The 11,431-nt window shown below is 39.7% G+C and overlaps 1 long non-coding RNA gene across 2 annotated transcripts; it reads left to right on the top strand.

The window, feature by feature from the left end:
• The first annotated feature begins 2,408 nt into the window (after positions 1 to 2,408).
• LOC142908950 (uncharacterized) lies at positions 2,409 to 11,056 on the top strand. 2 transcript variants are annotated; one of them, XR_012932043.1, is made up of 5 exons: positions 2,409 to 2,526; positions 3,091 to 3,212; positions 3,384 to 3,535; positions 6,374 to 6,501; positions 7,285 to 11,056. It is a non-coding gene; the product is annotated as an uncharacterized LOC142908950 (long non-coding RNA). The 2 variants fall into 2 exon arrangements; XR_012932044.1 differs by lacking the exon at positions 2,409 to 2,526 and adding an exon at positions 2,566 to 2,665.
• Positions 11,057 to 11,431: the final 375 nt, after the last annotated feature.

The following is an 11,431-nucleotide window of genomic DNA, read 5'->3' as shown; positions in this document are numbered from 1 at the left end:
GGGGATCAAATACTTTTTTTCCCTCACTGTAAACCCCAATGATCCGATCGAAATGAGGGATTTTGATCGGATCATTGGGGGGCCACGTGTCACCACCACCCCCCCCCCCCCCCAAACAGTCATGAGCAGCACCTTCCCACACGCCCTGCCACCGAGAAAAATGTTTCACGTACAAGAGTGAAACTGATATTTTCATTCTCAGCTGAAATTTAGCCAAATGCAATACGCTTGAGAAACCTGGTTTAAAATTACAAGCAAGTTGCCTGAATTTCAAACCCATGGTCTCAGCGGTACAGCTCGGTGCTCTTGGCAGGCTGAGCCAACCGGTCACTTCATCGCAAGCAAACGGAAGCATCAAGGTTGTCAATGCCGTGCGCGTCGTCCTAATGGGTGGCTTGCAACGCTGTGTTGCGAACCCAGTGAACAGAGTTCAATTCCTCCCCACTCACGACCAATAACGGTGCCGAATATTTAAACCGCTTTCCATGGGTCAGCATGGCTTTAAATGAGTACCTGGTGCAGTGTGATCGTGGTGGTGGTTGTGATGGTGGTGATGATCATGGTTGTGATGATGGTGGTGGTGATGGTGTCTCTATGGGTCTCTGTGAGTCCCTGAGCCTCTATGGGTGTCTACGAGTCTCAGTCACTCTGGGTCTATATGGGTCTCTATGAGTCTCTACGGGTCTCTACGGGTCTCTGTGTGTCCCTGTGGGTCTCTGTGAGTCTCTGTGTGTCTGTTGGTCTCTGTGTGTCTCTGTGGGTGTCTCTGGGTCTCTGTGTGTCTCTGTCGGTCTCTGTGAGTCTCTGTGGGTCTCTGTGTGTCTCTGTCGGTCTCTGTGTGTCCCTGTGGGTCTCTGTGGGTCTCTGGTGGCTGGGCCTGCTGTTGGCCACCCACTGCTCGTGTGCTGTGCCAGCCTTCATAGACGCTGCTACTCACCAACAGCAATTGCCTCAACAGTCTGTTATTTCAAGTTTCATTTAAAGTTTTCATGTATTAGGTATAGCCCTGTGACATGGGAATCAATAGTGGTCACCCACCTAAGTTCATTATAAACGTGGGAGCGTTATACGCATTAGTTCGCTATCACGACATACAGTACCCTGGTGTCTACAAACTAAGTTGCCTCTGTGGTAGTAGTTACATTGGAGAAACCAAACGCCATGTCTCAGACCGCATTCGTGAACACAAAGCAGACCTTAAACACGGTAGGACCAACACCTCGGCCATGGCAGATCACTGTTATAATTCAGTAGGCTCACATGACATTGACTTCTCCAAGACAGAGGTCCTTTGCAATCCATCTGGCTGCCATGAGAGATTTGTTCATGAGGCTATCCACATATACAAACACAGAGACAATTTCAACCGAGAAGATGGACTCTGGCTTAGCAATCATTGGAAGGATTTGATAAACCATTTCAGGTCTTAATTGATTGTTCATGCTTACGGTGGCTTTCAGACAGCATAAATTAATTTTTCGTCTCCCCCCTCCTCTTTTCAGAACATAGATGGACTCTTGATTTAAAGCTTTAGTGACTGCAGTAATTCATATTCTTAGCTCTTTCGGTAAAGTCACGTTGAAGGGAAACAATAAAACAATAAAATATATATAAAACACAATATATATTTTATTGTTTCCCTTCAATGTGACTTTACCGAAAGAGCTAAGAATATGAATTACTGCAGTAACGAAAGCTTTAAATCAAAACATCAACAGGCTGATGTGCCACATCTCCTCCTTCAAGAAGTCTCACAGCCCTGCGATGTTGTGTCCACACAACCCAAACTACGGAGTGCCTGGTGGTAAACCGCTGTGCTGTAGCCTGCCCCCCTCCAGTGGAGGAGGAACAGTAAAACCTCGCTGATGCTCTCCTGAAGCACTCCTGTGCGCAACAATCATTGAGACTAGTTGCACGTGCATCGATTGTAAAACCCCGTTCCGTTTCAGGAAGTGGGGACAGTTGGTGCCGTGTGCTCGTTTCACGTCGGGGTGCCACTAAAGGCGCAGGTCCCACTCCTGAGTGATCGGTTACGCGACGCTCTTTTGCACGAATAATCAATCTCTTGCAATTATATTTAATTATTTAAATCTTTCGTGACTGCAGCGATTCATATTCTTTGTTCTTTCGGTAAAGTCACCACGTAGAAGGGAAACAATAAAATAAAAAAAATATAAAACAATAAAATTCTTACGACGTTTCGACCGCAACACAAGCAATCATCGTCAGGTGTGAAAACCACAGCAAGAACATTTAACTCGTAATCTCGCAGTCACTTACATGTTAATATCGCCTGATGATGTCACTTACATGTTAATATCGCCTGATGATGTCACTTACCTCTTAATGTCGCCTGATGATGTCACTTCCTGCTTAAAGTCGCCTCATGATGTCACTTCCCTCTTAATGTCACCTGATGATGTCACTTCCCTCGCATTCAATGCAAACATGTCCAGGGCCCCGAGCCCCCCACCTCCGTCTGAAATGTCCAATGCGCCCATCGCAGAAAGCTGGTGCTACACACAGGTACTTGTTACCCTGTGGCCAATCACATTCAACGGGTCTCCGTCTTGTGCCGGTCAAAGTATGCGGATGGCTAATGCATTTAACTTTTACACGTTTTTTGTTCATCGCAAAGCCATACAAAATGGTTTCATAATTATGTGTAAGTGCAATTATGGATTATCATTGTACAGGCTATTTTTGTACATCAGATTGCAAAGTTCATAGAATTGCACTAACAACATTATACTAGTTAATTGTCTCTGATTTTGACTGGTAGTGTATTTTTACAAAAGGGACAGCAGTTTTTATCAAATAAAAAAAATAAAAAGGCCTTTCATTGCACACTCTAATCTATGACATGTTGAGACTTGTTGTGTTAATGCTGTGCAGTAATGAACATGCAAGGTAATCCCAGAACACTAATAAGACCCTTTCATTTACAGTAATGTTTCTTTCCTTATAGACAGTTTGTGTTTTTGAGCACAATATTCAGATGTGTGGGTGAAATACTTGAGGGTTTGTCAATGGTCATGTATTTATGGTAATGAATGAGCTTTATAGCTGTTATGTGCTCGTGTATTTCAGGTTAAGGTGGTAAAGTTCTCATATATGTGGACCATCAACAATTTCAGCTTCTGTCTTGAAGAAATGGGCCAAGTTCTCAAGAGTTCTACATTTTCAGCAGGCACCAATGATACATTGAAATGGTACAGTAAATTCTGGCTATTTTATGACATTAAAAAAATCACAATGCTCACGGAGGTGCTTTACTAGAACAATTTTGCATAGTGCATGTTTTAGTTCATACTATATTGTTTTAGTAATGTAGTCTGCGCGTACATACACACCTAATATGTCTTGTTTATATGTTCAATCAGGTGCCTACGCATAAACCCCAAGGGTTTTGACGAAGAGAGCAAAGATTACCTATCGTTGTACTTGTTATTGGTCAGCTGTCCCAAGAGTGAAGTCTACGCCAAGTTCAAGGTTTCTATTCTTAATGCCAAGGGAGAGGAAACCAAGGCTATGGGTGAAACTACTTGTATTTAAGTATCAATTCACGTCATATGTGTATTTGGTAACAGGATTATATCATAATCAGCCATTATTTATCGACTGCTTGAAACATTTTATAAACCTTACGAACACCATCCCTCATCCTTCACATGAGCTGATCTAATATATCCTTGTCTACGTTTGACATCGTCTTGGGCATGTACTCTACTTTTCTTCCCATTCGACCACTAGTCTCATCCATCAACCATCCCATTTAGCGATGTGTCCTGTCCAAGCCCAATCTATATTTACAACAGTGAATATGATGTCTCTAATTTGCCGTTTTGATTTGACCAACGTGTTCCTCTTTCAGTTTCTCACTGTAATTCTCAACATACTTCTCTCCACGCTTTGTGTACTTTTTAGTTTTGTTCCATTTGTCAGTGTTTCTATTTGTAATCAGTGTTTCATAGTAGGTAATATGCACTAGATTGGAATCTTTCATCCTGTAGCACATTGCAACTTTTCATTATCAAATTCATATTCCAAAAGTGCTCTTGATCCTGTTCCACCTTCAGAAGTTGCCATTATGCATATTTTTTGTGTTTTCCATGATATTGACCCTCCAATAATATTTTTATTTTGCATAGTGTACCTGGACATTGTCATTCACGGACATTTCTTTTCCTAGTTTTACAATCTTCACCATGTGTTATTCCATTGTAATTTATCAAGTGACGGCTTTATTTTTTCTGCTTGCACTCACTGTTTATTACAACTTCATTATTTTTGTTTGTATTCTCATCCATTTTTTCATTCATTTCTGGTGGTTTTACAAAGGTTGGCATTTTCATCCCATTTCACACTTCTCCTTTACCTTGCTTTAGTGGTTCATATTGTTTGTTTTATAATTGCCTTATTACTTTCAGGATACTCTTTCAATGCGAGATAACTATTTTAAGTGGTGACATCCATACATTTACTGTGCTTTGCTAAGGCTATTAACATTTCTCTGAGAGTCTAAATCTATCTTTTTGTTTTAAACTTTCATGTTTTTTTCTTAGTATTTGCTTTGGTGTTGTCTTTGGTAATGTTAACATGTAACTCACGTCACACAACCATGTTTACAAAGACAAGCATTATTAATACACAAACACATTCACCTAATCCATATGAACTATATCTTCATACACTTAAATCCAGGTCTGATTTTCATCTACCTTGAAGTTAAAAGCTAAACTGAACTATTTTTATCTTACCAGGCAAGGCCCACTGAGCTACAGTGTGGGAAAAAAGTATTTGATGCCCTGCTGATTTTATACGTTTGCCCACTAACAAAGAAATGATCAGTATATAATTTTCATGGTAGGTTTATTTGAACAGTGAGAAACAGAATAACAACAACAAAATCCAGAAAAACGCATGTCAAAAATTGTATAAATTGATTGGCATTTTAATGAGGGAAATAAGTATTTGACTCCCTCTCAATCAGAAAGATTTCTGGCTCCCAGGTGTCTTTTATACAGGTAACGAGCTGAGATTAAGAGCACACTCTTAAAGGGAGTGCTCCTAATCTCAGCTTACCTGTATAACAGACACCTTTCCACAGAAGCAATCAATCAGATTCCAAACTCTCCACCATGGCCAAGACCAAAGAGCTCTCCAAGGATGGCAGGGACAAGATTGTAGACCTACACATGGCTGGAATGGGCTACAAGACCATTGCCAAGCAGCTTGGTGAGAAGGTGACAACAGTTGGTGCGATTATTCGCAAATGGAAGAAACACAAAAGAACTGTCAATCTCCCTCGGTCTGGGGCCCCATGCAAGATCTCACCTCGTGGGGTTGCAATGATCATGAGAACGGTGAGGAATCAGCCCAGAACTACACAGGAGGATCTTGTCAATGATCTCAATGCGGGGCCATGTGAGAACCTCCTTCCCTCAGCCAGGGCATTGAAAATAGGTCGTGTATGGGTATTCCAGCATGACAATAACCCAAAACACACGGCCAAGGCAACAAAGGAGTGGCTCAAGAAAAAGCACATTAAGGTCCTGGAGTGGCCTAGCCAGTCTCCAGACCTTAATCCCATAGAAAATATGTGGAGGGAGCTGAAGGTTTGAGTTGCCAAACGTCAGCCTTGAAACCTTAATGACTTGGAGAAGATCTGCAAAGAGGAGTGGGACAAAATCCCTCCTGAGATGTGTGCAAACCAGGTGGCCAACTACAAGAAACGTCTGACCTCTGTGATTGCCAACAAGGGTTTTGCCACCAAGTACTAGGTCATGTTTTGCAGAGGGGTAAAATATTTATTTCCCTCATTAAAATGCAAATCAATTTATAACATTTTTGACATGCATTTTTCTGGATTTTGTTGTTATTCTGTCTCTCACTGTTCAAATAAACCTATCATTAAAATGATAGACTGATCATTTCTTTGTCAGTGGGCAAACGTACAAAATCAGCAGGGGATCAAATACTTTTTTTTCCTCACTGTACATAGCTCTTTTTCAGAAGTGCCCTGGCCACAAACAATAGCCTAACGAGATGGCTTATTGTGTGGAAATGCATAGCAGCCAAATACTCTGGATTTTTATAAATATGGAGGGAAAAACCGGAAGACCTGGATAAAAATACATGCAAGCACAAGGAGAACATGCAGACTCCAAATATACAGGCATCAGGGTTGAGATCGAACCCATGACCTATATACCAGGCGAGGTAGTTGACTGCCACCGTGGTGCAGGGCTTTAGAATACATTGCTATCTTTACATTTTGAAAATATAATGAAGTTTTTTTTCCCATTACATGAAATTACCACAGTTTATTGTAAGAACTGGTGAGTATTGTTTGAAACCTATTTTTTTACAGAGACCCCGCGAGCATACCGCTTTGTCCAAGGAAAAGACTGGGGATTTAAAAAATTCATTCGAAGAGATTTTTTGCTTGATGAATCTAATAGCTTGCTTCCAGATAACAAACTGACACTCTTTGGTGAAGTAAGTATGACATGCTGCGGCTAATGTGTAATTTTCTATTTTATTCATTACAATTGCACAGTTGGAGTCAATATTCTACTTAATTGAAGATTGTAATAATTACTTTCCCTGTTCCATACAAGGAAATTGTTAACATGAGTTTTCCAAGCACTTTTTTCCTCCACTGGTGCTAGAGTTAACATAGCACAACAATTAAATAATCAAGCGTATTTTTTTTAGGTTTTCTCCCTCTGGATAGTGTTTATATTTAAACCTTGACATTTTTATAAACTAGAATGTCAGGTATTACATAAAGTGTTTTGTTTAAATGTCGCCACATGAATTCCTTTTCCTATTCTCGGACATCAGCCAGTTTGATGTAAATGTTTATTGTCCTTGGGGGGGTCCTTTTAATCACCAGATTTAATTTTTTTACCTTTAAAATCCTTTACAAAATACAAGCATTTTTGATAATGAAAGGAAGCACATCAAGGAGGGCTGTTCACTTCCTCTGTTGTTGTGCAGAACCCATAATTAGGGGCCTCACTACCTGTTAAAACTGTTTATACAGTGTAAAATAACTTGACAAAAATATAGAATGAAAATTGATTAATATGAAAAACATTTCACGGACCACTATTTTGGCATTATTCACAACACTTGTTCTGATATAGGATGTTTGTGCAGATTTGCTTGCTTGATTGAACCAAAGCCTACATCTTCATGCAAAATGTAAAGTTAAGTGAGGATTTGTAAAAAAAAAATCATCAAATGCCTTCTCAAAGCTGGTTGATGTTTATGCAGGTTAGTGTGGGGCAGGATTCCGTGAACATTTCTGGTCAATCCAGCATGAGTACATTCAAAGTACCAGATTGCCGGCTGGCAGTTGACTTCGGGGAGATCTGGGACAATTCCCGCTTCACTGACTGCCTGCTTCGTGTTGGTGACCAGGAGTTTAAAGCCCACAAGGCCGTATTGGCAGGTCTGTGCCACAACAAGCAACACATGCGTCGTTTAGTGTACAATAGAACCATATAATTAATAATACTGTAATTAGTTTGGGGTAATCAACTACAGCCATTTCCTGTTTTACACTGAATTTTATTAACTAACACTGGCAAATGCTTACGTCAATTTGTAATGCTTTTTGTTAAAGGATACATCAGTAAATATGTGTAATGAATTCAACTGAGTCACAGACGCACTTCTTCAACCAACACACGGGGTACTACCCCTTAACACATGAACAACCTATGGTGGTGGACCACCAGGCTATCTACACTAATTACACGGGAATTAGCTACGGCGGACCGGACCCTGGCCGGGGTCCGGGTCCACGTGTTGGTGACTCTTGTAGGACGTAGATTCTTAAGGATGAACAACAGCAGCCGGTCCCTCTCAGGGACCCGGCTTTTATCCTCTGTGGCGGGGGTGGCTCCGCCCTTAGCCACGACCATCTTCTGGAATCCTCTAGCGGGTTCCCGGCCCTGACACGTGACCACCCCTAGCCCCCACCTGGGGGCCCTGTGTACACTTTACCGGTCACGTGTCCTTCGGGGTCAAGTGCCATGGCCCTTGGTAACCCCATTCCCATGGCCAGCACTCTCACACCCTATCCTGTAGGGGTCGGCACCGCACGCAGAGCGTGGTGCCACTCAGCACTGTCAGACAGCGCTCACCATGCCCCTCTCGGGCCGGTACTGCACCGACATCCACGTGGTGCCCTCGATGTTAATACGATGTTAATACATCGCACGCCGTGCCTCTCTATAGCTGCCATTACACAATGACATTCGCGATGTCACTACATATATATAAATGTAATATTGTATTATGTGAGAGATAAACATATTTAATAATCCTGTTGCTAAAGTTTTTATTCCGTTTTTATTTACTTCACTATATCATCGTTGTGCAGGAATTAATTTTACACAATGCAATTATGGTGTAGGTTTTGAGCCTCTAATTTGGACATTTATTTGCGTCCATGTTTGACAAATCTGTAATGGATATGCCATATGAAATAAAATATGGATCTGGATTGTACCTCTTTTGTATCTAGATTATTTGATCTCTAGATATAACATCTAAATGTGTCTGTACCACATTTCGGTGTTTTTCCAATTAACTGTACAGTAAAACCTTGAATTGCGAGTAACTTGGTCTGCAAGTGTTTTGCAAGACGAGCCAAATTTTTTAATAAATATTAATTTGATAAACGAGTGAGGTTTTGCAATACGAGTAGTACGTATACACTTTGTCTGTCTACAACCTAATAAACACCACGACATATCCCAATTGAGAGAGTGTAAAATAAAACGTTCGATGTGATTGTCCCTAGGTGGTAGGACAATTTGGTTCAATTGTTTAGTTAAGCAAAAACAGAATGGTCTAAAACCCTGCAATGTCTACCTTAACATGAAGGATGAGTATTCGTCCAGTGTCTGTGTACTCAAGGTTACAGATAGTGGTATAGGGAACAACCAGTTCTGAAAGATAAGAATGTGCCAAGCCATATAAGGCCTTAATTCAAGAGGTAAACTTTTCAGATTGATTTTTCATTGCACAGACAGCTTATGCATTGACTAGAACAGGAGTACTATGATTGCCGAGTTTGAAGACTGACAAAGATAATATTGCAGTCGTGTATCCTGCGTATAACAAAGCATGGATGGAGTGCGCGGTGTAAGAAAAGGCAAGGCACAGCATCAATTTGGCCATGTTACGCAGTTGATAACATTTCACTTTTTTGCTTGTATGGGCTTTCATGTATGACCCAAAGATTTTTGACTTACAACAAAAGTAAATCTTACTTCCATCAATTTAGTAGTTTGTTTTCACGGAAACAAGATGTGCTGTTTTCTAAGTTTTGTTTCGTATTATATTGTAATGATTTGTTTTTATTATGAATTTCATCTATTACCAACTCGTAGCATCATGTCAACCCAGAGTTTTACGTGATTGGAAGGACCATAATTTTTGCATCAGTGCTGTTTTACGTAACCTCTCACTTAAAATTAAATTGTACATAAAATTGCATAAGCTTTGAAGGATTACACACATAGATTTGGAAGCACAGATTTAAATAATATTCAAAGCTGCAGGATATAATATGAAAGTACAACAAATGAGCAGTGTCATGGATTTGAGTCGATTTGAAGAATATTACAATCTAATGCAATGTGTTGGGATATGAACAAATGCAAACGACGAGAATGTTGGAGGTTTTTTTACGTGTTAAACGTACAAAACAAGTTGGATAATACATGCAAAATTAAGGATAGCCAGTGTTGTAAGCAGTCTATTTATTTTGTTATTTGTTTAATATTTTAGTTTCATCCTTATATATATTTGATGCTAAAGATGTATATGGTACATTGCACTCTACCTATTCAATTAAAAACTGATTAGGTGATTCGGGGAAGTTATTTGTTGTCATGGTGAGAGTTAAAGCATTGAAATCTGATTGGGGTTCTAATCTGCAGCAAGTCTATGCTGTCATAAGTGAGTGTGACAAAAAAGCTTAGCAGAGTGCAGCCAGTGCAGTGCGGTGGACTAATTGACCTCTGAAATGTATCAGGCAGTTACCGATAATGTACTCTTCAAATTGTTGCCTTGTATGACTTCCGAAATTGAAAACACTTTGCGCCAAATGTAAATGTTTATTGGAAAATGGATATACTGTAACTGCCAAAAAATATATATAATTGCAGAAATAATAATATGGTCTTTGTAAAAAGTGTGTGTTTTGAAAAAGTGTGATTGCATGCAAGACAGTTTTGGGTTCTTCCCACGAGTTTTTTTGCATATTCAGAGATGAAAAATGTTAATTGGTTAAATTAAAAAATTTTGCTACAATTGTAATACAAAAATATAAACTTGAAGCTAGAAATGCTTTATAGTGCCCCAATGTTTGACCTTTTTATCTTTTTCCATTACAGATAATACTGTTTTGGATGTAATATAAATGTTTTGTAAGGCCCTTTTACAATGAATTGTCAGCAGATGATTGGAATTGCAAAATGAACCATTCTTGTATATTACGTGTTTTCTAAATTGATTTGCATTATAAATGGCAATATAAACCCTTTTCATGTGGTAAATATATTACCGTTATCTGATCTCTTCTAGAAATCAGTATTTGGATATAAGAAAAAAAGCTGCTTTTAGCTCTGCACCACTTATTCCACATTTTTTTCATTAAAGTTGTTTTTGATAATGTTAATATTTTCATTTATGACATTTTGCAGTGTTACACTTTTTTTCGGTAAAGTCTCGTCGAAAGAAATTACTACACGACTTTACCCGAAAGAACCAAAGAGTCATTCCTGCAGTCACGAAAGCTTTGAATCTATTTTGCTGTGTATTTAAAAGTTGAAAAAACATGAATGTACCTGGAAATATGTCCAGTTTAAGTTGTCATGTTCTTTACTCTGGGAATGTTACAGATATGTGGATATGTCAAATTTCAATTGACACCCAACAACAACATTTTAACAAGTTGTATTTTGGAGCCTTGCCACTTTTAAAGGCATGTTTACCATGTGTTGATAAACAGTTCACTGGAGAATTGTAATGTGTTCACTGTTCATCATTTACAGCGTTTTGTCAACCCACTGCTTAAACGAAGGCCTCACCACACCATGTCGGTCATTCTTCACCCACTGATGTTAACTGTGGCTGGGAATTTAACTGGTTGTTTCGTCAGTTTCCTAGTGCCACCACTCCATTCAATTACATCCTGTTTAATGTGTATTATTATAAGTGGCATTCTTACTCTTCGGTTCTATTCGGTAAAGTCACGTAGGTAAAAAAATTAAAACAACAAAAATCACGACGTTTCGGCCACAACACAAGCGGCCTTCATCAGGTGAAGGGACCAACCTGTCCAGCGGGCAGCGTTGGAGTGAAGAAAGCCAAGCGCTGGTCGCCTCCCTTTAAGCTGTGAGGG

The sequence above is a fragment of the Petromyzon marinus genome, unplaced genomic scaffold, assembly GCF_048934315.1.
Source record: "Petromyzon marinus isolate PM22_M1 ecotype Great Lakes invasive population unplaced genomic scaffold, UKy_Petmar_22M1.pri1.0 PM_G_Scaffold_11, whole genome shotgun sequence".
Taxonomy (NCBI): Eukaryota; Metazoa; Chordata; class Hyperoartia; order Petromyzontiformes; family Petromyzontidae; genus Petromyzon; species Petromyzon marinus.
The sequence above is the reverse complement of the archived record's forward strand: the minus strand, read 5'-3'. Positions and strand labels throughout refer to the sequence as shown.